At 38.8% G+C, this 14,321-nt stretch overlaps 1 non-coding gene across 1 annotated transcript; it reads left to right on the top strand.

Annotated features, from left to right (window-relative positions):
• Positions 1 to 764: 764 nt before the first annotated feature.
• On the top strand, positions 765 to 839 carry trnaa-ugc (transfer RNA alanine (anticodon UGC)). Its single transcript has one exon. It is a non-coding gene; the product is annotated as a tRNA-Ala (tRNA).
• Positions 840 to 14,321: the final 13,482 nt, after the last annotated feature.

The raw sequence follows: 14,321 nt of genomic DNA, 5'->3' as shown, positions 1-14,321 counted from the left end.
GCTTACGGTTGCTTATGGTGATAGAGTGGGCAGTCCTGGAAAATTACATTTTGTTGTTCTGTATTTCTGTTAGATCAAAGTTGCAGTTATTTTTTCCGCTTGATGTTCTCCTGTATGTTGTGATAGCAATTCTTGATTATGTTTTTCTGTCTTTAGTTTAAAATGTTTGACAATGTAAGAACATCTATCTAATATAAAAGCAAACATTCAATCAATCAAATGTATTCATGAAGCCCTTTTTACATCAGCCAATGTCACAAAGTGCTATACAGAAACTGAGCCTAAAACCCCAAACAGCAATGAATGCAGATGTAGAAGCATGGTGGCTAGGAAAATCTCCCTAGAAAGACAGGAACCTAGGAAGAAACCTAGAGAGGAACCAGGCTCTGAGGGGTGTCCAGTCCTCTTCTGGCTGTTCTGGGTGGAGATTATAACAGTACATGGCCAAGATGTTCAAACGTTCATAGATGACCAGCAGGGTCAAATAATAATAATCACAGTAGTTGTCGAGGGTGCAACAGGTCAGCACCTCAGGAGTAAATGTCATTTGGCTTTCATAGCCAAGCATGCAGAGTTAGAGACAGCAGGTGCGGTAGAGAGAGAGAGAGTTGAAAACAGCAGGTCTGGGACAAGGTAGCACATCTGCTGAACTGGTCAGTGTTCCATAGCCGCAGGCAGAACAGTTGAAACTGGAGCAGCAGCACGACCAGGTGGACTGGGGACAGCAAGGAGTCATCAGGCCAGACAGACAATGTATACCGTGTGGTCCCGTGTGGCTCAGTTGGTAGAGCATGGTGTTTGCAACGCCAGGGTTGTGGGTTCGATTCCCACGGGGACCAGTATGAAGAAGAAAAATGTATGAAATGTTTGCACTCACTACTGTAAGTAGCTCTGGATAAGAGCGTCTGCTAAATGACTAAAATGTAAATGTATACGAAAGTGAGTTGCTACACAACAGCTTTTTCAAAAATTTCATTTTTCTAAAATGAAAGGTCACATTATGCTCAGTCAGAACCTCATGAATTTAATTCACAACGTATCTACCTAGACATTTATAGTGTGTTTCTAACCTTTTGGAATGGCTGTATTACTTGTATACTGTATTCTCGTTCATGATCTGTAACCATGATATTTCCTTTTTATGTGCTCTTTTCAACAACTCATGAATTTTCTTTGAGTGTGTGGGGCTGTGTAAAGGCCCCACACAGTCACAGGTCAACATTTGTCTTAACACTGAAACCCTGTGAGGTTTAACTGAGTTTCAACTGAACATTTTCCTTTTGGGGATACATTTTAATGTTTACTTTAATGTTACAGTACCAGTCAGAAGTTCAGACACACCAACTCATTCATTTTTACTATTTTCTACAATGTAGAATAATAGTAAAGACATCAAAACAATGAAATAACACATATGCAATCATGTTGTAACCAAATAAGTGTAAAACAATTCAAAATATATTTTATATTTGAGATTCTTCAAAGTAGCTACAGCTTTGCACACTCTTGGCATTATCTTACCTTCATAATGCGTTTGAGCCAATCAACTGTGTTTGAGCCAATCAGTTGTGTTGTGACAAGGTGGGAGTGGTACACAGAAGACAGCCCTATTTGGTAAAAGACAAAGTCCATATTATGGCAAGAACAGCTCAAATAAGCAAAGAGAAACAACAGTCCATCATTACTTTAAGACATGAAGGTCAGTCAATACGGAAAATTTCAACAACTTTGAACGCTTCGTTAACTGCAGTCGTAAAAACAGTCATGCGCTATGATTAAACTGGCTCTCATGAAGACCGCCACAGGAAAGGAAGACTCAGAGTTCCCTCTGCTGCAGAGGATAAGTTCATTAGAGTTACCAGCCTCAGATTACAGCCAATATAAATACTTCACAGAGTTCAAGTAACAGACAAATCTCAACATCAACTGATCAAAGGAGACTGTATGAATCAGGCTTTCATTGTCGAATTGCTGTAATGAAACCACTACCGAAGGACACCAATAAGAATAACAGACTTGCTTGGGCCAAGAAACATGAGCAATTGACATTAAACCGGTGGAAATCTGTCTTTTGGTCTGATGAGATTTTTGGGTTCAACTGCTGTGTCTTTGTGAGATGCAGAGTAGGTGAACGGATGATGAGGAGGAGGTGTGATGGTGTGGGGGTGCTTTGCTGGTGACACTGTCATGATTTATTTAGAATTCAAGGCACACTTAATCAGCATTGCTACCACAGCATTCTGCAGCGATACGCCATCCCATCTGGTTTGCGCTTAGTGGGACTAACATTTGTTTTCAACAGGACAATGACCCAAAACACACCTCCAGGCTGTGTAAGGGCTATTTGACCAAGAAGTGCTGGATCAGATGCCCTGGCCTCCACAATCACCCGACGTCAACCCAATTGAGATGGTTTGGGATGAGTTGGACCACAGAGTGAAGGAAAAGCAGCCAAAAAGTGCTCTGCATATGTGGGAACTCCTTCAAGACTGTTGAAAAAGCATTCCTCATGAAGCTGGTTGAAGGAATGCCAAGAATTGATGTTATTTTCATGTGTTAATGTGTATTATAATGTGTTTTTCTTTCAAAAACAAGGACATTTCTAAGTGACCCCAAATTTTTGAACGGTAGTGTATATGTATATATATTTTTGGGTTACTTCATGATTCTGTTAGTGTTATTTCATCTGTTTTTTCATATTTTGATGTCTTCACTATTATTCTACTATGTAGAAAATAGTAAAAAATAAAGAAAAACCCTGGAAAGAGTAGGTGTGTCCAAACTTTTGACTGGTACTGTACAGTATATACATATACTTCCATAAATATTTTCAACTGGTACCAGGAGAAATACAGACAAGTCTTGTGAGGTCAATATGTACGTGTCCGTGAGTGTCTCACCTTTACACAGAGGGGTCATATTAGTGTGTATCTCAAACTGTTCGGACACTACAGACAGAAGTTGGCAGATTGGCTGTACTGAGACGCTTGTGGGGGCCGTAGAACAAAACTGAGAACACCATTGTGTTTCTGAGAGTCTCATCTTTCCATAGAGGTCTCAATAGTTTGTAGGCCAAACCGTTCGGATTCTACAGACGATGTTGTGAGAAGACAGATCTTTGGGATGTCTCGTGCTCTGAAAAACATTACTCTACATAGGCGGATATCTCTGACAGATTATTATGGGGATTTTTGTATTATGCTAATTAGATTTCCATGCGGGCGCGGACATCGACCTTAGGGGATTTTAAAGGATTGATAGTGCATCCTTTGATGACACACTGTGGAAAAAAGTTCAGAATTCGCTACAATCCAGTGCCCTCTTAGATCATAATCAACCATTGTCATTATTAGTGACCATTATAAAAGCCATTTGCAGCCTATACTGTATGTTTCGACTTAAGGCATACAGCACTGAGATCTTGCTTTAGTGTTGTACAATTTTCATTTTATAACCTTTCAAAGTGTCATTGCCTTAATATACACTCAGTGTACAAAACATCAGGAACACCTTCCTAATATTGAGTTGTACCCCTTTTGCCCTGAGAACAGCTTCAATTCGAAGGTGCATGGACTCTACAAGGTGATGAACGTGTTCCACAGGGATGCTGGCCTACTCCAATGCTTCCCACAGTTGTGTCAAGTTGGCTGGATGTCCTTTGGTTGGTGGACCATTCTTGAAATACATAGGAAACTGTTGAGCAGTTCTTGATACACTCAAACCAGTGTGCCTGGCACCTACTACCATACCCCATTCAAAGGTACTTCAATCTTTTGTCTTGCCCATTCACCCTCTGAATGGCACACAATCCATGTTGAAATGTTCTCAAGGTTTAAAAATCCTTCTTTAATCTGTCTCCTGCCCTTCATCTAGACTGATTGAAGTGGATTTAACAAGTGATATCAATAAAGAATCATAGCTTTCACCTGTTTTCCCATGGTCACTCTATGTCATGAAAATGTCACATTCCTAATGTTTTGTCCACACAGTGTATATAGACCTCTGCATTGTCAGATTATACTTCATGAAGTGCCAAACCCTCATTTTGGGTCCAGTAATTAGTTACTGTTCATGTGCCACCTGCAAATACAGAATTATTTCTGCTTCTAATTAGATTATTTCTTCCACAGCTGCCGTCTCCTACATAAACAATGAAGTCACCCAAAATAATTAGGGCAGTTTGTCATGCTTGTGAAAAGTCTTGCCAAACTTGTATGTTTTCAGTTCTAGTCAATAAGGTTTTAATTAATGACTAAAATGTTTTAATCAATTGTCATTAAAATCCAAACTGAGATCTTAAATTCAGCCCAGTGGGTGCATTTGTTGACACAATTAATTCTATTCTGCAGGTCTGGTGGAAAATGATTCATTCTCAACCAGGGGAAGCATCTCAAGATCTCATTTAATATACAATCTGAATGTTATTATGCATTGTGCAATCACATTTTGGTGATAGAGGTTCCCAAGTCATTTAGATTCAAAATGGATACCATGCCATAATGTTGCATTTATGCAGCAGCTCAATGATATCCCAGTCTTTGCATAATGTGAAGCCTGAACAGAATCACTCAATCAAGGAACATCAACCCCTTGACACACACACCAAATTATTACTATTATTCTCTGGAGGTTGATAAAACCAACGGCACCTTTTCTACAAAACTAAAACTGGCCAAATAAAATGATGGACTCCACAATGAATTATTCAAATAGGGGAAAAGGTGTGATGGATTTAAATGTATTGCTTGTTGAGAAGCGATTCAACGTAATCACACATTCAGTGAATCACTCCACTGCGCAAACGATCAAAGGTGGATTCCAGCAGTCCACAAGCAATGGTTTGCATATGGACTCACTCATATCTCTTTGAACATGTGGGATGGTGAGCGTGCACAAAGTGAGTGTGTAACATGTATATACTTATTGCTTGCTGTTCTTTATAGTTTTTACTATTGCCTGTTGCAATATTCCTCTGTGTACATTGTTGTTGTAATATGAGCATGTAGCATATCCATTTATACAGTCCTTTCTTTGTCATTACCATTAATGCTGTCAATGTGCTATCAGCTTTGTGTTGTGTGTAGTACTGTATATTCAGAACCACTATCAGAACCACTATCATTCCACTACTTTCCCATGTCTATAAAGTATCCTTATGTGTAACTGAGGTTCCCTTATTCCCCTCTTACCGGGGGAGTGCTAGTGGGTCACAGATCAGCCCAAATGGAGCGTCACTCTCTTTCAATACTGTACATAGCGAATAGTAGCTTGTCACAATATAACCGAAGAAGAAACTGTCCAATGCCTAGATGTAATAAGCTTCAACAAGGTGTTTTGGTTCAGTATTCATCTTAAACACTATTTTAGATCTATGTCAAGCCTAGTGCCAACCACCCTTGATTTTAACAAGCATTATCCAAATGACTTAATCACAGTCAGTGTTAAGATCAATAACCCCAAAAATTGACAGCTGTGCCATAGAGATTACAAAATAGTTGGGAAGAGAGATTGTTGATGTACTGCTTCCATTGCACATGGTTTATGAACTTACACGCAAAACGACGCCAAATTCGACGCGCAAAACGCGATTTTTTTATTTTAATTATAATTCAAATTTCTTGTAACCAATAGAATGTTATATATTTGGGGGATACAACCTTCCCAGCTCTGCAGATTTTGCTGCGAAAAGACTGAGTCATATAATCATTTATTTTGGTACTGTCCATATGTAGCTTGTTTTTGGTCACAGGTCTAGGAATGGCTGAAGAATTGCAACATGTACCTCAAACTAACTCTGCAGATAGCACAACTGATTTGAAAAGTCATAGTCAATCGATCAATAATATAATTATACTTTTAGCAACAATTAGTGACTTTTTTTCACAATCTGTAGAAACTATGAGAATAGAAAGGTTCAGAACTTCTGTGAAGCATCACAGCACAGTTGAAGAATATATGGAAAATTGAAATCCAATATGGATGGTGATAAGAGATAGATGGGAGAGGTTGAATAGAGCTGAAGGGTGGGACTAATAACAACAAGATAACTAATGTAAAATGTACTGTGTCCGTAAAATGTATAAAGGTTCAGAACTTTTGTGAAACAGCACAGTTAAAAATATATGGCAAATAGAAATAAAACTGGATAAAGATCAGAAATAGATCAGAGAATTTGAGGGTAGAGGAAGGACAGGACTAAACACAAACAAAATATAACTATTGTAAAATAGATTGTGTCCGTAAAATGTATGGTGCATGTATAAGCTGGAAGTAGAAGCCTAGGTGGTTATGTTCATTAGTTTACTCCAATTATGGGAGGGGTGGTAGGGTTAGTGGAAAATAATAAAGGAAAATATATTCTAAAAAGATGAGCATATATATATTTCATATTTACAAACAAATATATGGGGGATTGGAAATTATGCAGGCAATTACATTGATGGAAGCTACAATCTATCTGCAATATTAAAGCTGATCTACACCTTATAAAATAAATAAATAAATAAATATCAATAAGCATGTCTTATTATTGTTGGAAGTGAAATGTATGTCAGTCTAGCATTGCCTCTGGGGTTTATAATGTGCTTTTGTATTAGCTTGTCGAAACATCGTATTTCCCTCTCACTTATCATTATCATCAATATTATGGATGACACACCTCCCAGCTTGGAGGATTTTCTGCCACATCCCTGCCACAACTTATGCTTCTGCACTCAACTGTGGTTTGTCTGTCATCATCAGAAATGAAAATGAAAGGGAAGAATATGTTCCCCATCCAATGCAGACAGTATGCAGGACAATTGTAGTTTTAGAGAGAGAGAGAGAGAGAGAGAGAGAGAGAGAGAGAGAGAGAGAGAGAGAGAGAGAGAGAGAGAGAGAATGCAGTCTTTCACAGGTAGTAGAGATCAGCACTCCCCCCTGCTGGCTACCAAGCAGACATACTGTTTGATAGCGTCTGTATGGTCCTGAAAACCTCAGCCATCATACACTGGCATAATTGGCATCTCAAAAAGAAAAATGATTATTAATCTTTTGGTAATTATCATCAAAGTAACTGTCTCGCATTCCTCCTGAGGGAGTGTAATAACAGGCCTAATTTACATTCTACATCCACTTGGCCAATAACAGCTCAGTGAAGTACTATATTAAAAGTGCTTTGTGACTTTCTCTTTAGAGAAAAATGAAACATGGTTATGTTGGTGCTGATGCAGTGTACTGCGCAAGTCATTGGAGCATGTGCACATACTGAACAGTATGACAATACACAACTTCATTGGATTCAATTCATTATTAATACTTTTACAGTACCTTGTCAGTATTACTAACAGAGCATATCCTTGTCAGTATTCCTGACTGAGAGGATATCCTTGTCAGTATTCCTGACTGAGAGGATATCCTTGTCATGATTTCTAACTGAGAGGATATCCTTGTCATGATTTCTAACTGAGAGGATATCCTTGTCATTATTTCTAACTGAGAGGATATCCTTGTCAGTATTCCTGACTGAGAGGATATCCTTGTCAGTATTTCTAACTGAGAGGATATCCTTGTCAGTATTTCTAACTGAGAGGATATCCTTGTCATTATTTTCTAACTGAGAGGATATCCTTGTCATGATTTCTAACTGAGAGGATATCCTTGCCGTTATTCCTAACTGAGAGAGAATTTAATTTCAAATGCTGTCAGCGAGTGAATTAATCTGTGTAGATGGAGAGACAAGTATGGATATAATTAGCGCAATTACACAGTTTTATAAGACCATTACAGGATTTAGGGCTGGGTTATGATCATGGGGCATAAAGGCATTAAGCCTCTCAATGGCATGAAGAGCTACAGGGCATTTGGAAAGTGTTCAGACCCCTTGACTTTTTCCACATTTTGCTACATTACAGCCTTTTTCAACAACAACAACAAAAAAATCTTCATTCATCTAAACACAATACCCCATAATGACAAAGCAAAAACAGGTTTACATTTTTTTGCCAATTTATTTAAAAAATGTAAAGGGAAATATCACATTTACATAAGTATTCAGACCCTTTCATCAGTACTTTGTTGAAGCACCTTTGGTAGCAATTACAGCCTCGAGTCTTATTGGGTATGATGCTACAAGCTTGGCACACCTGTATTTGGAGAGTTTCTCCCATTCTTTTCTGCATATCCTCTCAAGGTCTGTCAGGTTGGATGGGGAGCGTCACTGCACAACTATTTTCAGGTCTCTCCAGAATGTTTGATCGGGTTCCAGTCCGGGCTCTGGCTAGGCCATTCAAGGACATTCAGAGACTTGCCCCCAAGCCATTCCTGCGTTGTCTGGGCTGTGTGCTCAGGGTCGTTGTCCTGTTGGAAGGTGAACCTTCGCCTTCACTCTGGAGCAGGTTTTCATCAAGATCTCTCTGTACTTTGCTCTGTTCATATTTCCTCCAATCCTGACTAGTCTCCCAGTCCCTGCTGCTGAAAAACATCCCCACAGCATAATGCTGCCACCACCATGCTTCACCCAGATCTGTGCCTCAACACAATCCTGTCTCGGAGCTGTAAAGACTATTCTTTAGACCTCATGGCTTGGTTTTTGCTCTGACATGCACTGTCAACTGTTGGACCTTATATAGACAGGTATGTGCCTTTCCAAATCATGTTCAATCAGTTGAATTTACCACAGGTGGACTCCAATCAAGTTGTAGGAACATCTCAAGGATGATCAATGGAAACATAATGCACCTGAGATCAAAGGGTCTGCATACTTATGTAAATAAGGTATTTCTGTTTTTCATTTGAAATAGATTTGAAAAAATGTCTAAAAACCTGTTTTTGATTTGTCATTATGGGGTATTGTGTGTAGATTGATGAGGAATAAATGAATACATTTTATAATAAGGCTGTAACTTAACAAAATGTGGAATAGGTGAAAGGGTCTGAATACTTTCCGAATGCACAGTATATGACCGTATGGCATGCATATCAATACACTTCATAAAAGGACTGAGGAGCGAGAATGAGAGAGAGAATGAATCAGAGATAGATAGAACTGATAGAGAGAGAGGTGTGGGGGTGGAAAGGGTGGCGGTGTGTGTGAGAGAGAGCTTTATGTGCTTTATGCTCCAATATTGCAATTTCATATGTGAGTCTTATCTAGGCAAACCTGAAGGTGCACTCTAATAGAGCCTCGCACGGATCCTTTCGCTCCCCTGCCTCGGTCTCTGCTCCATCCTGAATGAGAATCCACATGTGGCAGCTTATTCAACTCCACATGGCCCCCAGACCCAGCCATCACTCACAGAACATACTCCTCGCCTCGACTTTCTCCACAGTACACAAATGTGACCGAGATGCAGTGTCTCAAAATTTCCACAGTTTCTGTAGGTCACACTTCTTAGAATTCCTAATAGTGATGATATCTGAGGTCAAACAAGCTAAAACAAGAAAACACAATTCATGCATTTGCCCCTGGATAAGTCCTAGTTATGTAGTGGTAGGATAACTGATATGCTTTGTTTTACAACAACAACAAATGGTTTAAATAAGCACTTAATGTCCAGTTAAACTGCACTTGGGCTCTGAGAGAGCCCTTTTTCTAGTGATCAGATGACTGTCTCTCAGAAGACCCCAGAATGACAATATGACATCAGACATGGCAGTTTTGTAGCGGTACGCTTGAGAGAGATTGACAATGAAGTCAGAAGAGGTGTCTTGTGCAGGGAGGAAGATCAAGCTTCGGTCACAGAATATGAATTTCACATATGCAATGCAGCCTAGAGGACCTTCTTTGTAACAGCTCCTGTTACAGGGTCCTCAAGAACTGTCTCAAGTAAACTGACTTGTGAACAACTGGAGCACTAGTTGGTTCTGTCTAAAAAAGAATAAGATGTATTATATTTTCTCCCATTCTTTGTGTACCAATTTCAACTTATTCTAAAAGTAGGCATCTGGCTCTAAGGACCAATCTAGGAAGATGATCATCACCTGTGATGATGACTGAATATTCAAAGGGAGAGGTACACACTTCACAGGAAAACTAGACTGAATTCCAATGAAGGTCATTACAGTCCATCCACTTCCTGCCTGGGTGACTGATGAATGTATTTATGCGGACAGACGCATTCTCTTTCTCTATCAAACTGTGGCTCAGAAAGGGTTGGACATAAGCACCCTTTCACTAGACCACCTATTCATGGCTCAATCCAGATGTCTGTAATTGGCAAAGTCATACAATGTATCAAATTTAAACCAGATATACAATTCAGTTAGTAAATAGTTTTTAAACTATAGTCCGTATTTCTATGATGTTTCTACCCTGGTTGAGAATAAAGAGCAGCACCAATCAATCTATTTCTCTTTCATTTAGGGTCGAGTGTGTTGAGCTTTTTAAGACTGTAATTTGATCAATTGCACACGGTATTGTTTTTCCTCTCTTGTCAACTAACTTTAATTTACAGCTCTCAGCTCTACTGTTACCGAGAAACCTTAAAGAATTGGAAATATTGATTCCTAATGTCTTTGTAATTGCTAACCCCAGCCACAATGAACACCAGGTCTCAGGGGGTAGAATGACACTTTGGAGTGAATGATCCAGCTTGATTCTGTACGATCATCCTTAGGTTTTTATCTAGGATGTCGCTCCTGATTAAAGACAGGACATTTCAATAAAGAGAAACTTACTTCTCCATACTACCTCTAGACAATAACATTTTCAGCAGAATGACAATAGCACGTCTTGCGTAGTCTGCCGTATAATTTAACAGTAGTTTAGATAGGAACACAGACAACTGACAAGGCTTTACTGTAGAACGCAAGGTCTTACTGCTGTGTAAAACACAATGCGCCATATTCAAACAAGCTCTGCTTTGTAAGTACTATAGTTGACTATAATATAGTTACATATTATTTTACTATTGTTTATTTGTATTTATTCAACTATCTATTTTCACAAATTACCTTTAGATTTTTTGGTTTGTTTTTTTGTCTACAAGACAAGGATGCAAATTTGCATTAATAAAATGTCATGTTTCAGATTAGCGAATTTAAAAGGAACACTGATATTCACAGATATGAGGATAAGAAAAATAAGATGCTTCACAACATTGTAAACAGAACAAAAACTTCATTAATATCTGTTTGTAAACCATTATCTCTATGAAAACACCTTGTCTGTGTAATAAACATGTGCAAACAAATAAAGATGTGATTATGTGCCATCCATATCAGTTATCTCAATAATCACTAGTGGTGATAGGATTAGAAAAGAATAGGCACTGCCAGAGCCAAACAGTATATACAGTTAGCTCCAAAATAACATTTTTGGTTGTTTTGGCTATGTACTCCAGCACTTTGGATTTTAAAAGATACAATGACTATGAGAATAAAGTGCAGACTGTCATCTTTCATTTGAGGGTATTTTCATCCATATCGGGTGAATCGTTTTGAAATTACAGAACTTTTTGAACATATTCTCACTATTTTAGCAGACTGAAAGTTTGGGACAAATTAACTTACAGTACATGTGTATTAAAGTAGTCAAAAGTGAAGTATTGGTCCCATATTCCTATCACACAATGATTACATCTCGTTGTGACTACAAACTTGTTGAATGCATTTGCTGTTTGTTTTGGTTGTGTTTCAGATGATTTTGTGCCCAATAGAAATTGATAGTAAATAATGTATTGTGTAATTTTTGAGTCACTTTTATTGTAAATAAGAACAGAATATGTTTATAAACACTTCTACATTCATGTGAATGATACCATGATTACGGATAATCCTGAGTGAATCGTGAATAATGATGAGTGAGAAAGTTACAGACGCATAAATATCATACCTCCCTGTTATTTTAAGGGTGAGAGATTAGCATGTCTTGTGGGTATGACATTTGTGCATCTGTAACTTATTAACTTATAACTTATATGTAACATATAATTTACACTATCGTTCAAAAGTTTGGGGTCACTTAGAAATGTCCTTGTTTTTGAAATAAAAACATTTTTTTTGTCCATTAAAATAACAAACTCTTGGCATTCCTTCAACCAGCTTCACGAGGAATGCTTTTTCAACAGTCTTGAAGGAGTTCCCACACATGCTGAGCACTTGTTGGCTGCTTTTCTTTCACTCTGTGGTCCAACTCATCCAAACCATCTCAATTGTTTTAGGTCGGGTGATTGTGGAGGCCAGGTCATCTGATGCAGCCCTACACCACTCTCCTTCTTGGTCAAATAGCCCTTACACAGCCTGGAGGTGTGTTTTGGGTCATTGTCCTGTTGAAAAACAAATGTTAGTCCCGCTAAGTGCAAACCAGATGGGATGGCGTATTGCTGCAGAATGCTGTGGTAGCCATGCTGATTAAGTGTGCCTTGGATTCTAAATAAATCATGACGGTGTCACCAGCAAAGCACCCCCACACTATCACACCTCCTCCTCCATGCTTCACGGTGGGAACCACACATGCAGAGATCATCCGTTCACCTACTCTGCGTCTCACAAAGACACAGTAGTTGGACCCAAAATTTGGATGCGAGAAATTGCCAAGAAACTTTTATGTACTTGTCCTCTTGCTCAGTTGTGCACCGGGGCCTCTCACTCCTCTTTTTATTCTGGTTAGAGTCAGTTTGCGCTGTTCTGTGAAGGGAGTAGTACACAGCGTTGTACGAGATCTTCAGTTTCTTGCCAATTTCTCGCATGGAATAGCCTTCATTTCTCAGAACAAGAATAGACTGACGAGTTTCAGAAGAATGTTCTTTGTTTCTGGCCATTTTGAGCCTGTAATCGAACCCACAAATGCTGATGCTCCAGATACTCAACTAGTCTAAAGAAGGCCAGTTGTATTGCTTCTTTAATCAGTACATCAGTTTTCAGCTGTGCTAACATAATTGAAAAAGGGTTTTCTAATGATCAATTAGCCTTTTAAAAATGATAAACTTGGATTAGCTAACACAACGTGCCACTGGAACACAGGAGTGATGGTTGCTGATGATGGGACTCTGTACGCCTGTGCAGATAGTCCATTCAAATTCAGCCATTTCCAGTTACAAAAGTCATTTACAACATTAACAATGTCTACACTGTATTTCTGATCAATATGATGTTATTTTAATGGACAAAAAATTTGCTTTTCTTTCGAAAAACAAGGACATTTCTAAGTGACCCCTAACTTTTGAACGGTAGTGTATATTCTGTTCTTATTTACAATAAAAATGACTCCAAAATGACACAATACGTTGTTTACTGTTAGTTTCTACTGGGCACAACATTTTCTGAAACACAACCATAACAAACAGCAAACGCATTCAACAAATTTGTAGAGTCACAAGTGTGATGTAATCATTGCATGATAGGAAAATGGGACCAAATGTCTACTTTAATTTCTAAACAGTTCCCCCTTTATGAATGAAAAGACCCTCAAATTAAAGATGACAGTCTACACTTTAACTTCATAGTCACAGTATCATTTAAAATCCAAAGTGCTGGAGTATAGAGCCAAAGAACTGTCCCAATACTTTTGGAGCTCCCTGTATATAGTGTTTATGGCTCTGGGCAGCGCAAAATTTTAGCATGCACCCACACTCTCAGTCCTCTTCAGAACAATATCAGCAATCTGCATAACAATGTAATTGTAATCCTCCTGATTTCCCCTCTATTCCCAGCACATTACCGCAGAGCAGCAGTGAATCTGTTCTTGATCGTTTTGGCAGGACATTGATTATTACACAAGGTAAGTGACTAATGGCCACTTAAAAACCCCAAAGCATTAATCATCAGATAATTGGATGGAAGATTAGAGCGATGTTTTCGGCTTCCCCTTCCTCTATTCCAACTCTCTCTTCTTTTCCTGCATCTCAGAAAGGGTATATTAGGGTGGGCTGAAATCACTTAGCACTGTATGAAGGGCTTCAGTAGCATCCTCAACAGGTACATTGACCTAGTCATAGTGATGAATATTCTCAATTTATTCTCACAGTGGGATACAGCAGTGACTACATGTGTAAGGGACCACCCTCTTGTTCAGTCATTTCTCAAGCTTCATCTTGTCTCCTCAAATCAAGAGTCCACTCATTTTCAGCATCCCGGTCCCCTCTTCCCTTCTCTCCCCTCCTCTCATGTGCTGGCAGTGATCTCACCACGGTAGGAACGCAGCTGTGGCTGTAGATTTGGAGGACTCTTTATGTGAATGGTCCTTAGCATGAAAACTAGGATTCTGGAGTTGAAACGTTGTTACAGTATTTTAAAGGGCGTGAAACGTCATCATCATCTGCGTTGATTGAGTTCCATCTACAGCCCCTTGTCCATGTGTGACCACTTAAGATATAATTTGGACTTTGTGAGTTTCATAAGTT

The sequence above is a fragment of the Salmo salar genome, chromosome 04 (assembly GCF_965601325.2).
Source record: "Salmo salar chromosome 04, fSalSal1, whole genome shotgun sequence".
In the NCBI taxonomy this organism is placed as follows: Eukaryota; Metazoa; Chordata; class Actinopteri; order Salmoniformes; family Salmonidae; genus Salmo; species Salmo salar.
The sequence above is the reverse complement of the archived record's forward strand: the minus strand, read 5'-3'. Positions and strand labels throughout refer to the sequence as shown.